At 40.7% G+C, this 15,727-nt stretch overlaps 1 protein-coding gene across 1 annotated transcript in view; it reads right to left on the reverse strand.

Annotated features, from left to right (window-relative positions):
* GRM3 (glutamate metabotropic receptor 3) overlaps window positions 1–13,587 on the reverse strand; it is a 239,238-nt gene extending 225,651 nt beyond the window's left edge. The window contains exon 1 of the mRNA XM_007170277.2: window positions 13,408–13,587. The gene's annotated coding sequence lies outside the window, so the exon portion shown is untranslated. The remainder of the gene's footprint in view (window positions 1–13,407) is intronic.
* Window positions 13,588–15,727: the final 2,140 nt, after the last annotated feature.

A 15,727-nucleotide genomic window follows, 5' to 3' on the forward strand; every position in this document is an offset into this window, starting at 1 on the left:
TTGTGTTAGTGCCTCAGTTTCCTCCTCTGTAAAATGGGAATAATAATAGTACCTACCTCATATGGATGGCTATTCTGAGGATTAAATGAGTTCATATAACTAAAGCAAATAAGCAGTACCTAGCATATAGTAAGAATTCAATAAAAGTTATTGTTATTCACAGTTGGCTTCTAATTCTCCTAAAAATGCTGTAGAGAATATGTGTGTGAGCCACATTTATTTTATTTTTGAGAAGTATTGTGAGCGAGATTGCACTAAATGGAACACCTTGAGGTGTTAGTCACTGGAGCTGGTGGAAATTAGTATTACCAAATGAGATTTCTGCATCCTCTTTTATGAAAATGTCTGAAATGTGTTTCCATTTATGAGAGTTCTGGGGAAGAGGAAATCTGCCTGGAAGGTGACTTTCTTGGGAAGTTTACTCAGCTCTCAGTTTTTATGGTTATTTTTCTCTATCTCTTTTTTACCCAGATCTCACTGTTTAAGGTGAAGTAAAGAGGAGAAAGGTTTGCAGAATGAGGACAGATTGAGGAATAGGGAAACATATCACTAGCATTGTTATTAATGATTTTGCTACATATTTATTTTTTAATTGACGTATAGTTGATTTACAATGTTATGTTAATTTCTGCTGTACAGCAAAGTGACTCAGTTATACATATATTTACATTCTTTTTTATATTCCTCTCCATTATGGTTTATCCCAGGACATTGAATATAGTTCCCTGTGCTCTACAGTAGGACCTTGTTGTCCATCCATTCTATATGTAATGGTTTGCATCTACTAACCCCAAACTCCCAGTTCATCTCTCCAATGACTTTCCTATCTAAACAGCAATTAAAATATAAATTTATAAACAGGACCCACTGATTTTTTGAGTATAGTAGGATACTGATTCTGACTTGGGATGCTGAATTCCGTCCTCTTTATTGACAAAGGTTACTTGTAGGAACTATACGACTAAAAGGAATTTTAAAGATCAATATCTGATTTTTAAAATGAGGAAAATGAGCCCCAGAGTGATTTAATTAGACCCCTACTCCGTTGGTTCAATGAATATTTATTGATCTTCTACTATGTGTGTTTTGCTCTGCTGGGTAACAGAGATACAGCTGTGAATAAGCAGGCGTGGTCTCTGTCTTTTTAGTCCTTACAGACCCCAGTGGGGAAATAGACGATTATCGTAAAGCATGATGAAGAGAAGTACAGGGAGCTTGCGGAGTGCATAGCAGCAAGAACTAACCTATTACACTGTAGGTGGTCAGAAGTGATATGGAATTCTAATTAAGCCCTGAAAATTCAAATTGAGTGTGCCCAGGCTCTGGGAAGTTGCCCAGCTATGGGAAGGCCTGAGGAGAGAGAGGGCAAGGCATTGAAGCCATTCAGTTTGATGGAAAGAAGAGGAGTGAGTTGAAAGGGATGGGACAGAAAGCTGGAGACGTACGCAGATCATAGTGGGCCAGGTAAAGCGTGTTTTGATTAGCCTGAGGGCAATGGAAAATCTTTGGAGAGTTTTAAGCAGAGGGAAACATGCTCAGATTTGTATTAAGATATTTCCAGCTCTAGCCTGGTGGATGGATTTAGAGGGGGAAGACAAAAGTCAAGGAGGCTGGGGAGAGACCATGGTGGCTTAATGTGCTGTCTGTGGATAAATGCTATCAAATCATAACCATGTAGAAAATACTGATTTCATTTCTAAGTCTTGTTTTTAAGTAGTCAGTACTTTGAATATTACATTTTTTTCCACCCAAGTTCCTGAAAAATAGCTTTTTAACCCTCCCCCCCTTTCCCTTTATTAAACCAGGGATTTGATATTACATGACCCCCTTTCTGTTGTAGAAGGAGAAAGATGATTAGCTTAATTGTTTTGGCTGGACTTTTTCACCCAACAGCTAATTCTTACCTACCAGGCACTATTTATCTTTGTGTCAGATTCATTCTGTGTTTTCTATTCCCGTTGCTGCTGCCCTAGTTTAGGCCATCATTACCTGAACTGTTGCCATAATGACCCAACTCATCTCCCTGACTCCCAAACCTTTATTTCCTCATATTTATCTTCACATTGTGCTTTAAGATTCCTCTGCTCAAATGCTTTCAGAGGTTTTCCTTGGCCTACAGGAGGAATGTTAGCCATTGTTCCATATGCTCTCAGAGCTTCGCCTCCCCCTGGCCTGCATACACCCTACTCTTCAACTCAGTCAGGTCACACACTGCTCCCCCAAGAGCTCCCCCTCACCATCTCTCTACCCTTGCATAGGTCTACAGTGGCTGTCTCCACTTTCTGAAATCTTAACCATTTTTCAAGGTCCAGGACAGAAACAAATTTTTCACATGGTACTTTCTATAGTTATGCCAACCACAAGTATTATTACTCACTCAAGGGTTTCACGGGTGATCTCCTGAATTTTCCTGTTACTTTAGTTACATATATGCATAGCCCATCTCTTTTATAAGATTATACATTCTTAGGAAGACACGGTAACTTTTTCTTCTCTGTATCCTCCTCGGTACCTTGCCCAGTGCCTTGAAAACAGTGGACATTCAGTAAGGATGTATTTAATTCAATTGGTGTCACTTTCCATGCCAAAATTTAAAATTTTTATATGGCATTAATTTGTTTGGGATACAAAGTGCCTTTAGGAAAATGGTATAATTTATGGATTAAAATTAATATTTTAACAGTAATTCTTATTTTTAAAGTGTGAGATATGGAGGGGAGAAATTAATGTTAATATTTCAGCATGGAAGATACCCAGTGAGGAGGAAAAAGTCTCACCACACACACACACACACACACACACACACACACACACACACTATCAAAGACAGAGTAAGCCTTAAAAATCTGGGGGCCCAGAGATTGTGGAGCTTGTTAGATAAGAACTTATTTCCCATGTCTCCTGCCTGTGGCCACCCTTCCCTCTCCATCTTTGGAAGAGTCAGAACTTGAGTTGGTAAGAGGGACAACAAAGGGTGGAAGAGAATCTTAGGAGCATTGGTGCTTTCTTTCTGAACTTCTGACCTGAAATAGGCTCCTTCTGGGGACAGAGAGGAGATCCAACTCTAAAGTTCAAAGTTTTATTTATTATATTGGTTCAGGCATACTAAGTTTGCAAATGGAGACTCCTTTGCAATTAAGGTTTCTTGTTTTATTACATCAGCGTGTAATATAGCTTACTGAATGCATTTAAAAGGGGCAATGCGAAACGTAATTAATTTGCCTTCTGATTTTATTCTACAAATTGCTGTTCTATCTACCTATGACTCAGGACAGAACAGTATTTCACGATTCAAGCCCCCAGATGATGAGGATCACATGAATATTTTGGAAAAAATTTGACTTGGTAAGACACGTGAAAACATCATTAGTATGAACTTAGATGAGGTGAGATTTTTAATTGGCCTTAAAGTTTCAGTTTGTAGAAAGGAAGAAGAAAGTGCATCCTAAATGAAGTTCTGACTTACAAAGATACTCAAAGTTCTCTTTTGTGGGAGAAATCTGAGTAAAGAAATCTGAGTAAAGGAGAGGCTCATATTGAGGAAGAAAGGTTGGAAATATACATTAGGACAAGATCTTTGCTTGTAAAAGATCTTGATGGCCAAGCTAGGAAGCTCTAACTTCCTTTTTAAGTAATGAGTTTATCTTTATTGCCTTTTAAACCAAGCAATGGAATGGCAAAGTCAGTTATTCATCAAGATCTGGTAATAATGTTGCCTTTTCCAACTTCCCCCTTTTCTTACATCACATCATTATATTTTCTCCATAGCGCCTTAGTTCCCTTCTTTATTGTCTGACTCTCACTATTTAGTGGAAGCTGAATGAAAACAAAAATACTTCTAAATTTTTTTTTTTTGGTTGTTCACTGCTGTAACATCTGTAGAATAGAGAGTGGACACGGTAGTAGGCACTCATTAAATATCTGATAAGTAAATAATACATGAAGAGGGGGAGATTGGAGGAGATAACCTGTTGGAGAAGTTTGAGAGGCAAGTGCTGATAACCTGGGTTAAGGTTTTGGCAGTAGTAGGAGAGAAAAGAACACAGTGTACAGATGAATTATGAAGGTGGAATTAACAGAGAACCAAACAGAATGGAAACGTCACAGGCAATTCCAAGACTTGGAACCGTCTTTCTGGGAAAATGATGGTGTCCCTTCTAGAATCTGGAAATCTAGGGTAGTGATGGGTTTTTAGCTTTGGCTAGATTTATTGTGTCAGTGGGAGAGTCCCGGGGAAGCGCCATTATCAGGTATAAACACTGTAGCCATCACAGAGGGTGAGGAAGCCAGGCTCTGCAAGGGACACAGTGTAGCTTTCAGCAACTGGACATTTTTGTACCTGCCACAGTCTGTGTTTTAAAAATGCAAATGTTCTGTAATGGTTGGGAGAGTTGGGGGGTGTGGTCTATTTTTTATTGCTTTTCTCTTCAGGAAATCTGTTAAGTGTGGAAAAACAGTGAACAAAAAGTTGGCCTAGACCCCCTAGGAAGTGAAGCTGGTGGTCCCGCCTAAGGGTCCCCCTCCTCCCTGCTGCCCGCCCCTCCTTCCCCTCTCCAGCATTTTTCCCACGTGGCTCTGAACGCTGCTTAGGAAACTATCTTTGGCAGTGTTTGTGAGGATTGCTAGCTTCAGCTAAGCAACCAGTCACTTGAATGAAGTAGAAGCTGAGGGGAGAATGTATAAGAAGTTGCCAAATGAAGTTTTGTTTTGTTTTGTTTCATTTGCTCCAGCTCTGCAGATCCGGAGGGCAAAGGGGATGACTGTGACCAAACAACGTTTCCCCACATCCCCTAGCGCACAAGGATCTAGTTCCGAAGACAATTTGAGTTTTAAGTGTGCAGTTACCAAACTAGAAGCATTTCTATTCTCAGAAATAGAAATAGCGTTTTCCTTGATGATCCTCTTCCAACACCAGTAACTTCCCTTTCTAACATCTCAGTATTGCCGTTACAAAATACAGCATAAAAGGTCAAAAATGAGGAAGTTTCCTAATAAGAATATCCAAAAGATAGGTATTGTACGTGTTTGCGTTCTCTTAGTGGAATTTCCTTTAGGTAAGAGAAGAAAAATTCCTTTGCAGCGACAACAGTGTGAGTTTTCCAAAAAATGAATCTATTCACCCAAGTCATGGAGACTGTGCTTTATTAGCTGAGCTTAATGAATTAATTAATTCTCAGGCTCACAGAATTTATTTGAGGCCACTGGTTAATCTAATTAGAGTGGACTTGCTGTGGGGAATAATTTTGTACCGTAATTCCCCACACTCCTGTGCACCAGATTCGTAAGTTCAAGCCCTATCCCCAGTGTGATGGTATTTGGCGATGGGACCTTTGGGAGGTAATTAGGTTTAGGTGAGGTCATGAGGATGCGGGCTCCCGTGATGGGATTAGTATCTTTGTGAGAAGAGGAAGAGGAACCAGAGCTTGCTCTCTTTCTTTACCACGTGAGGACACAGTGAGAAGGTGGTCCTTTAGGAAGCGGGCTTTTACCAGGCACCGAATCCGCTGGCACCTTGATCTTGGACTTCCCACTTTCCAGAAGTGGGAAGTCAATGTCTGTTGTTTAAGACACCCAGTCTATGGATGTGATTATAGCAGCCCGAGCTGACAAAAACACTAGTGTTTCTCAAACTTGAGTGTACATGAGAGCAACCTGGGCGCATATTTAACACATGCATTCCTGAACCCCAACCTAAAGGAAATTAGTCTGGAATGCATCTGTCCCAGTATTCTTCATTTTAAGTAGACTTCAAGGTGATTCTGAGCTAGGCTCTTCTGGGCAATAATTTGATAAACACTATTTACAGCGAGGGGAGCGGATGATAGTTGTTTGCACACCAACTGGGAGGGTGGGAAGGGAAGGGCGAAGGGGAACTGCTCTGAGTCTGTCTCTCAGGGTTCTTTCTCTCCTACTTCATACATCCCAACCCTTTCCCTCTGAGGACCATACTTATCATCATTAGATTCCCTACCCACACCACGTAGCAACAAATACACATTTAGAGTTTTAGAAGGAAGAAAAGTGGGGAGGGTGAACACTCTATAACCCCTCAGTGGCTTTCCTAGCAGGGAGTCATTTGTTCAATAACTATAGGAAAGATTGGTTTCCTCTCAAATTTCTGCGTCATGTTTGTTCAGGAAATCATAGCCATCGAAGGGCTTTACTTAGGCAAAATTGTGAAATAGGTTAAAAATTATAATTGTTCTTTCTGCCACTCTCCACCAAACTGGAAGAAGTTAGCTTTTCTGAAAAAAAATGAACCTTTAAATCCAATGTGTTGGAGGGTTGGTGAACTACATGGACCTATAAATATATAGTCATTTGTATTTCTTGGGTGAAATACTTTAGGTAAAATTCAGAGAACTTAAGGAACGAAGACAGGTACTGGAAGAGATTCTTTTGGAGGGAGTTGGGGATTTAACATTCTTTAAAACATCTCTCCCAAGGGCAGGCCTTGAGCAAAGTCTATGGAGGATATGTGTTAGGATCTAAGTCCCATGACTCGACTCCTTATTAATTCTGAAGGGAGGTATGGTCTGGCCACCAGTATATCTGGACTTGACAGAAATCACTGGGATTGATGCATTAGCAAGTAGAGGGTCTTTGCTTTTTTAGGAAAAATAAGATGCTTCAAAATAGAAACTGTTAATTATATTCTCCAGATCTCCTTTTCTCCTTGAGACATAAAAATTCCATTTCTGACCTTGTAGTGGCATCTCCCAAATTGGCATGTATTTTGACATATTTTGTGAAAGCAGTTTCTGCTATGTTATATTCACCAACACATGGTGCATGGAAACTGTTAAGCAAAATACACAATATTACTGATAATCTATCTGCTATGTATTATTAACAATCAAAAGAAACTGCCTCCACCAGATGGAGGGACAGATCTGTGATATCCATTTATGATTTATGTCCATAAAATACTCTAGGGCAAATCCCAAGTCAGAGAAAGACTTTCAAGTAAAGACTCCTATTTCAGCTCTTTGGTTGTCTGAAATGAAATACAAATTCATGCCACCAAGACAGCAGGTTTTCTGCCTGTGGGAAAGCACCCAGGTCAGAGAATCATGAGGTCTGTGGGTTTTCCCAGAGCCACCCTACTGACTGAGCCTTTGGAATCTCTGGCAGGTCGCTTTGCGTCTCTTGTTCTTAGGGTGTTTAAAATTTGAAACCCTCGAGCCCTTCCTTTTTCAAGCTGTTGTCTATATTATGAATAAATGCCCAAATGTGTGAAATGCTGAGCGTTTCTTAGATACAGATGAATGACTATTTCAGCTGGGTAAACAAATTTCAAATTTGTACTAGTCTACAAAACATTTTTACCAGCTCATTTCCTTGGTGGGAAGTAGTTAGGTCATAAAGAGAGAAATATCATCATTTTAGCCTTAACGAGCCAAAATGCTATTCACCTGCTCGCTGGCTAGCTGTGAGACTGTATTCTTGCCACCTGGATTTAGTTGTGCAGATTGCAATATTCACTGAAATCAGGCCCTAGGAAGTATATTTCTCTCACATTTTCACACCTAATGTTTATTTCTCAGCTTGTTAATAAACCTATGATCTTCATAGACTTTTCTGATTCTCATTTTTTCCCCCTTAGTTCTAGTTAACTGTAAATAATTTCTTAGTTTATTTCTTCTGTTTGTGTTTCTTCACCCTTCAGAAGAGATTGTGTCTCTCTCGGGGAGGAGAGAGGCTGAGCCTGTTGAATTCTGTTCCGGATTCCATTTCTCTCACCATGTCTGTCTGTCTGTCTGTCTGTCTGTCTGTCTGTCTCTCTTTTTTAACCAAAGTATGTCCCTCTACTTGGAGCTCAGAAAATATTTGGTGAATGAAATGAAGTCCCACATAAAACATAAATTGGGAGGCAAGGTAGCTTGGTAGTAAATAGAATAGGACCTGGCATAAGAAAGTAAGTTTTGAATTCTAGTTCTTGCCTTGTTAACTATCCGAGCTACAGAAAATGTATCTCTGGGCCTCCATTTCCTCTTCTATTAATTGGGGATCATAGCACCTACCTCATAGGGTTTTTGTGAGTATTAAATCAGGTAATGCAATGTTTCCGCAGAGGTCTCAGAACATGGCAATTTGTCAATAATTATCTATTATTATGACATTATGACAGTTTCATCACCTTACAGCATCTGGCACAGTGTCTCCATAGGGTGATAGAATATCTATATATGGAATTTAAAATCTAAATACATCTTTTAAGTGAAGGAACAGACTTTTTTGTTCAGTTGACAATTCCGGTAACGTCTTGTCTAGAGTTTCAAGTTTGATTTTTGGAATACCTTCAACATGTTTATGAGAGTTTGTGTGTCTTTTAACATTTTTTTTGTGTGTCCCCATTTGTATGTCCTGAATCTTGTTTTGCTTATACTAGGTGCTTAATAATATTTACTCACTGGTTGCTTCCCTATTAGCTACTGTTTCTTTAATGTAATCTCTTTTTAGGGTAATCTAGTCAAAATGTTATACTCTTAATACTACTCCCATGTTACATATATGCAAGTTGTGATTTTTTTTCAAACTGTGTGTCTAGTATCACGGCTTTGAAATTTTCTCTCTGTCTGGTGCATACCTATATTCTTCCAACTGAAGTTACTGAAATGTCGTGTGTGTGTGGCGGGTTGGCAAAGGCAATATTGTGCAGAGGCAATGATAGTGAAGTAAGTTCTAATAAGGACTAAAAATGTGAGCTTTCTGTCGAGATACCTCGCTATATATTATTTTATTTCCAAATATGATGCTTTCGTCTATGCTTATATAGATTCTCTTTGAATGTTTTCAAGATCTTTTTCTCTATTCTGTTCCTAAAAGTTCAGTGTACGATTTCCAGCTCAATAAAAAGATTACTCATTTGGTGGGGACATAATACATTCTGTGTAGACTCAGACTTCTTAGAATGCGTCTGTCCCAGGGAGAAGTCACAAGTATATTAATGGCCTACTTTTCGTATACCAAGAGAATCAATTTCCGCTTTGTTTCTAAGGAAAATCATTTTGAGGGTACTCACCACTCTGTGGTAAGTGGCACTATAAAAACACTTTGGGGCTTCAGAAGAGAGAATACTGGTTTTAAAGTTATTTGTTCCATGCTGTCTAAGTTTATCCCTCTAAAGCTATCTTCAGTTTTGGAATGCCACTTCTGCTTTTTGTTTCCTTAACAATCCACGCAAATGTTTCTACATACAATCTTAATGATCCCCAAGCAGTAAAGGAACAGCACTAAGTTGTGTTTTTAGCTGCTGATTCACCTCACTCTTGATTCGCTATTTTCTGGACTTGCCAAGTGTAACCCAGGAGCTGATTTCCTGATTCCTATCACTCTTCTACTGTCTGGCAGAACTTGCCTTTCAATGCTTGGGACTTGAAGAAACAGTTGAGTGGGTTGGTGAGTCTACCAAGATATTTGCTGGAGACTCTTAAGGAATCCTACCCAAGGATGTCTTGGAACCAGATTGTAAGTGAACAAAGTGAAAACCTGTTCCTCTCTTGTGGTTATTTCAGGCTTTTCTATTTTTAAAGTAACCTTCACATATGGTACCTCCATAGAAATCTAAATAGATTCCATATTGATGTATGCATGATTTGAGCTTACTTTTCATGATACAGCAGAGTGATAAATTCAAGCTTAATTCTGCTGGCTTTTCAGATTGTTTTAGTAGGAAGGGGCTGCTGTATTCTAACAGAATTGCTCTATCATGTTAATGTATGCATTTAACTATCAATATAGACACTATTATATTCCTAGCACATTCTATTAATTATGGAAATCACTTTCATTTCAATAGTGGAATTTACATGCCAACAGCTTCTGGGGCTCAGTGGAGCGTCAGACCAGCATGTCACAGAACTCCCTTGTAATGTGGGCGTTGACAGGGTTCTGTTGACATCAAATTTGCAATGAAAATGGCTCATAAATGTGCATCCACGTAGAACATTACTTATCTCAATATTCACGTAGGTCATGAATGTCAGAGATGAAAAGTTTTCTCACACTTACATTACTAAAATAAATTATTGGGAATGTATAATCACACACATACATATGAATGACCTGAAAGGTGTGTCTTAAATATTTAGAAAAGATGTCCAGATATAAAATTGTCACCTTTGTGTTCTCTCCTGTAACTCTATAAAGCTTTTGTATTTTACAAGTTGTTTATAAAGGGTGGATGAAGACTGTAAATCAGGCAAGAGAATGGACTGTTCCAGAGGGGTTATAATAGGGAATAAGTAACAAGGTCAGATGGGACCAGAGGAAAATTAGGCTGAATATCACAGCAAAGTTTTTGATAGGGAGAACTCTTAGACTGTGAAATAGTCTTTCAAAGGTGCTGGAAGAAGTCATTACGTTAGCCATTTAAAATCAGGCTGCACTGAAGTACTCCAATATATGGTGTGCTATGGGGACCAAGTCTACATTAGAAGAAGAAGGAGGGGGATGACCTAATAGTTTCTACCTTCTCCATGATGACTATGATTGTACTCATTTTATGTGTACAGTCTTGGTGGATAATCTTCTACAATTTTATGCTACTTCTTGGGAGCAATTTCAACGAATTCATGTAATGCAGAATTGGATGTATTTAGCAGAGTCTCTGGAGAGACAAAAATGCACACTAAACTCAGTTGTAAAATAGCAAAGTGAGACAACTATGAGTAAACATTACTACTTTTTTGGGGAGTAAACCCTGGAGAAAACAAGTCTTACCCTGGAACTCTGGCCATATTCAAACATGCATAAATGCATACTGTGCTGGCTTTCAATGGAGATTAGGTAGTAATTTTCTTTTGTTTAATGGTATCTTGGGACCATGTTGAGTGCAGGACAACAAAATGAAACATTTCATCCCCAAGATAATGGGCTATATTTTGGCAGGAGGTAGCTACAACCCTGGAGAAAGAAATCAAGTACGATTTTGTGACTGATATCTATTAGAATGGACAAGAAAGAGAAAATGGTTTAATTTGATAAAAAGAGCTTGACATAAAAGGAGAAAGAGAAAAAGTTACCCAGGGAAGTTGTAAAAATGTGATTGTTGGGAATCTTTCAAAATAAGACTGTCCTCGCTCTGTGTGGTTCTGGTTGATCACCTGTCATGAAGTAGAGAAGTGAGACAGGTGACCTTTTGCCAATTATCCTAGTTCTTTCATTCAATAAAAATATTAATTTAAATTTGATAAAAAATAAAGATCACTGCATTTTATGCTACCTTTGCATTTGTTTAACTTACCAATTTTAATTGCAGTGACATAAAATCAGAGGTGGGCTCATTTTGATGTTTGGTAATTGTAGGGGTAAATCATCTGACTTACCCTCATTTCTTTTCATGTGTACACTGCAACTTTTAAAAAAGACCATAGAATATATTTTCATTATTTATAATATTTTCTTTTTTTGTAGACTTCCATACCTTTTCTCAATGTATTGATTAGATATTTCTGAAGTCTGAAAAATCCCATTCAATTAAATCAAGAGGTGACTCTCTCTCCCTGTCTCCAAATTTAATCTATTCCTTTTGTTGGCATACTTTTCTGCAAGTTGAGTTTCGCATTTCCTTGGCATGAATCTAGCTTACAGAACAAGAGGTTTTATGAGTAGGGGTTTTTTTTGGGGGGGGAGGGGCTTATCAATTCTAAAAGTTATTTTTACCATTTATCATTCCTTTTAGCCCAATGAATGTAGATACTATGAAATTTTCATTGTCTTATTTGTGAAAATATAAATTTTAAGACTTCTCCTGTTTCTATCCTGAGCACCTGTGTTACTCTGAACAGAAATCAAGACAGCCTTAGGGCAGGTCTATTCAAAATACCCAGGCACTCCTGCTGGGTGATCAGAACTTGAAAGGATGAACAGCTAAAACCTACAGGTGTGAGAAATCTTTGTAAATACCAGACACTCACATGATGGAAGGGAATAGATCACTTTATTAAAGTCTGGTGTATAATACTTCCAAAATCTATTCAAATTCTATTGGGCTGTTTTGAGGAAAATGTGCATAGCACTATAGAAGTATTAACAAATAGAGTATCCTAAACATCTTTGGTAGGAAGTGTGTAATCTACCTGAGTTTAGGGTATTGGCAGTCTAAATGTTTTTGTCATGCCTTTATTACATATATTTACATGAACAATTAGAGTCCTGGTAACAGCCTTAAAATATGTGATCAGATAAACCAAAGCAGACTTAAATTTAGGAAAATGAGTAATATTTCTCTACAAATCGATGCTTTTTTTTCTTCCAAAGAAACACAACATAGCTCTAATGAACACTTCTAAGATCATGTAGCACAGATAAATTTAAGCAAAGAAACTTAAAGTAATGAAGTGCTTCTGAGATCCTTAACTCACACTAATCTCAACTTTGAATATACTGATATGTAACTATCTCGCTGTGTATGTCAAACATATCACTATTCAAATAGCAGTATAAATAACTTTATTAGTAAATTAGCTGAGCACTTGAGCACAGACCATTAGAAGTATACAGTTTTATTGTTATTAAAATTTACAATGCTTTAAAATACTTAAAAGGCAGGGGCATGTCCCCTTAAGATATCTATCTGAGAGTGCTACATCTTTGGGAATCTACGTTTGCTAATCCAGGGAAGGAACTAGAAGGAAATCTAAATGCAATCCTTAAGAAACAAGCTTATTGGATATATTTCCTAGTCTATTTCTGGATCGCGAATCTCCCGCCCTCTCTGAGTTATCTCACTGTCAGATAAGAAACTGGAACAGGATCGATGAAGAGATAGGCTCCCCGTCTGGCTTTTCGATTTTTCGCTCAAGCCAAAAGGAGCAAAGGACATCGAGTTAGGGATCCCTGCCAAACGTGCTTGCAGGAGAGCAAACCTCTGGCCGCCTCTGGCAGCAGAGCGTCTCGCAGAAGCGACGGGGACCAGGACCCACTGACCGCTGCCCACCTCGCCTGGCAACCTCGCGCCCACAGGAAACCGCCCTTGTGGCAGCCAGTCATCCCACGGTTTCCAGTGCACAAAGCTTACGGAATCCCCGATTAGAAACCTATCCTGAGCCCAGGGCAGGGCTGGAGGTGGTTGGCTGATGAGACTGCACTCCCTGGGCGTCTGCGAGTGCCACTTAGTCCCTCCACCTCTCCAACCCTGGGCACCCTGACCGCAGATCTGTGCCCTGAGATCTGCCTCCCTCCCAGAGACACAGACGAGAGCGCGCGCACACACACAAACTCTCATTCACGCACACCCACCTTGCCTCTGTCCCCCATCCTCACCACCCCCGGCAGAACAGCAGGGACTGGTCCGGGCTCTGCCTCAACTTTCCCGGCTGAGCCTGCGCCACGCGGCCCCCGAGCCTCCGCGCCCTCACTGGGCGCCCTCCAGAGGGGCACGTCCTCCTCTGGGCCCCTTACCTCGAACCGCCAACTCCCGGCAGGGACTGGAGCTGACCGTGGTGGCAGCGGCGGCGGCTGAGCCTGCACCCGGGCTCTGGCTCATGGTTGGTCCTCCTCATCCGACACAAAAGAGGTAGCTTGCCGGCTTTGTCCTTTCCCAATCCAAGGGAGAACTTATTTTGCCCCCGAAATGGCCAACTTGTGCGCGCCGCTTCCTGTCACAGTGCCCCCTGCCCCCGCCCCCTCCAGGCTGCGTGCTGGACCAGTGCCTGGCGGTAGAGCCTCCAGGCTTCGAGTCAGTGGGGAGTGGGAAAAGGCAGGGTGGGAGGAGAAGAGAGGGAGGAGGTTGGGAAAAGGGGGGACCCAGTGGTCTTCCGAGGAGGGGAGGGGGAGCGCTTCCCAGCCGAGTGCCTCTCCTTCTCTGCACAGGCAAACCCACTTCCCAGGCTTGGAAGCAACTTTCCTTCACCTTGGCCGGGCTGAATTCTTCGCATCTAATTGGGACTCTCGGCAGAGGCACGGACCTTCTGGCATTCTCTCCTTCTCATTTTCTCTTTCTCCTTTCCTCCCTTTCCCTCTTCCTCCCCCTTCCTCCCTCCCTTAACAGGGGTGTATCTGCAGAGTCTTCAGTGAGCCAGGGTACCTAGACGAGCAGATTATTATACAGAAAGCCAGGGCGGTTTTGCTGGCTGCTTCACGTCTGTTTGAAATCCTTAGGCAGTGCCTGCAAAGGTTGGTGAATTTCGGAGGGGTTGGGTGAAGGGGAGTGGGGCTGCAGGGAGGTCGTCGGCTCTAACTTTGAAGCTCTGCTAGAGCTCTTGGCAAGCGGGGGAACCGGGGCTGTCAGCCCTGGAAGAACTCTCCTGTGGTCCCCGAGCAACCGGAGGACCGCATGCTGGAGGAGAAAGAGGGAGCGAGCCTGGGAGGCCGATGTGCAGCTCTGCCCCACACGCTGCTCAGCTGCACATTGCGAGCCCCTGGAGAGGGCTTGTGCAGAACAATCTCTGGGTCAGGCGGGAGGGGGACGCTCCTGTTTCCTAGCAACCCTCATCAATCTTCTCGGGGTATCTCCCTCTGAAGGAATTCGATTGGACAGCCCCTGGAGGGAAGCCACGCCCCTTCAAGAATGCTGGGCTGCTGCTTTTTCGCATTCTCCCAAATTTCTTGGGTGGAATAAGATTACAGGGGAGTGCTGTATAATCTTCCTTCTTATCATCCGATGTTGCCACACCGCCCGCTTGCAACGACCCTACCCCCCCCCCTCCGACCCCCCCATTAGTCCTTTTCTAGTCCTACTTGTGGTTAGCAGGCACAATGCTTTCTACAGAACCTCTTCTTTCTTCTTAAAATTAAATAAATAAAAACCTTAAATCGGTGACGTAGGCACAAAAGAGAAAAAGGCACACGGAAATAGCCTTAATAGGCTCCGAGCTGCAGATAAAATCCTAAAGGTAAAATTCCAGGCATCTTTCTATATTTAGAAATACATTGTGTTTAATTTCAAAATCGAAACTTCACTGTCATTAATTTTTCCACTCTGATATACTAACTTTGTTTTCACCAAAGACTGAGTTATATGTAGCCAGAGACAATTAAACTTAATGCTTTAGTGCTACATTTATTCTTTAATATTTAACGTTAACTTGTTAAACAACTGCCTGCTTTTGTAACCCAGCCAGAACATCTAAACTACAGCAACAATTTTACCACTGATTCTTTTACAGAGCCAAGGATATTTAGAAGACATGTGTGCTTGTATATTCCATTGTGAATGTCACTAAAACTAGAAACTTGAATGTATTAAAAATTAAAATGTTATTAAATAGTGAAACTCTAAAAATGCTAGAAGTTCCCCTTCCAACACCATTCTTTGTGGAATGCAATAGGAGTGCCCAAGTAGAAGCAAAATCACTCTTCCTTTGTATTTCATTACTATTATCTTACCACAAACACATTTGACTTTCATAAGATAGAATTTCACAATGTCTTTCCAATAGACAACTGTACATCAAGGAGCAGTGACACAACAATGGAGAAGATAAAGGTGTATACACTGCAATGGCTTCGGATACCCACAGAGCCACGTTGGCAGCTTTTTTTTTTTTTTCTTTCTGGGATGTTCCAGAAGATACCCTTTTGCCTTTCCAAGAGTTTATCAGAATCAGCTGAAATTGAGAGATCTGATTTTTTAATCTCACTGAAAAAGAAAAGTAGCTGTGTTCGCACAAAAGAAAGCACTGATGTATATGCTGAACTGCATTACCATAACCTCTGTCTAGGCTGTTTAATACCCTAAGGTTGGTGATGTGTAGCAACTGAAATCCTGAAGCAAATTATC

Source organism: Balaenoptera acutorostrata, chromosome 7 (assembly GCF_949987535.1).
Source record: "Balaenoptera acutorostrata chromosome 7, mBalAcu1.1, whole genome shotgun sequence".
Lineage (NCBI taxonomy): Eukaryota > Metazoa > Chordata > Mammalia > Artiodactyla > Balaenopteridae > Balaenoptera > Balaenoptera acutorostrata.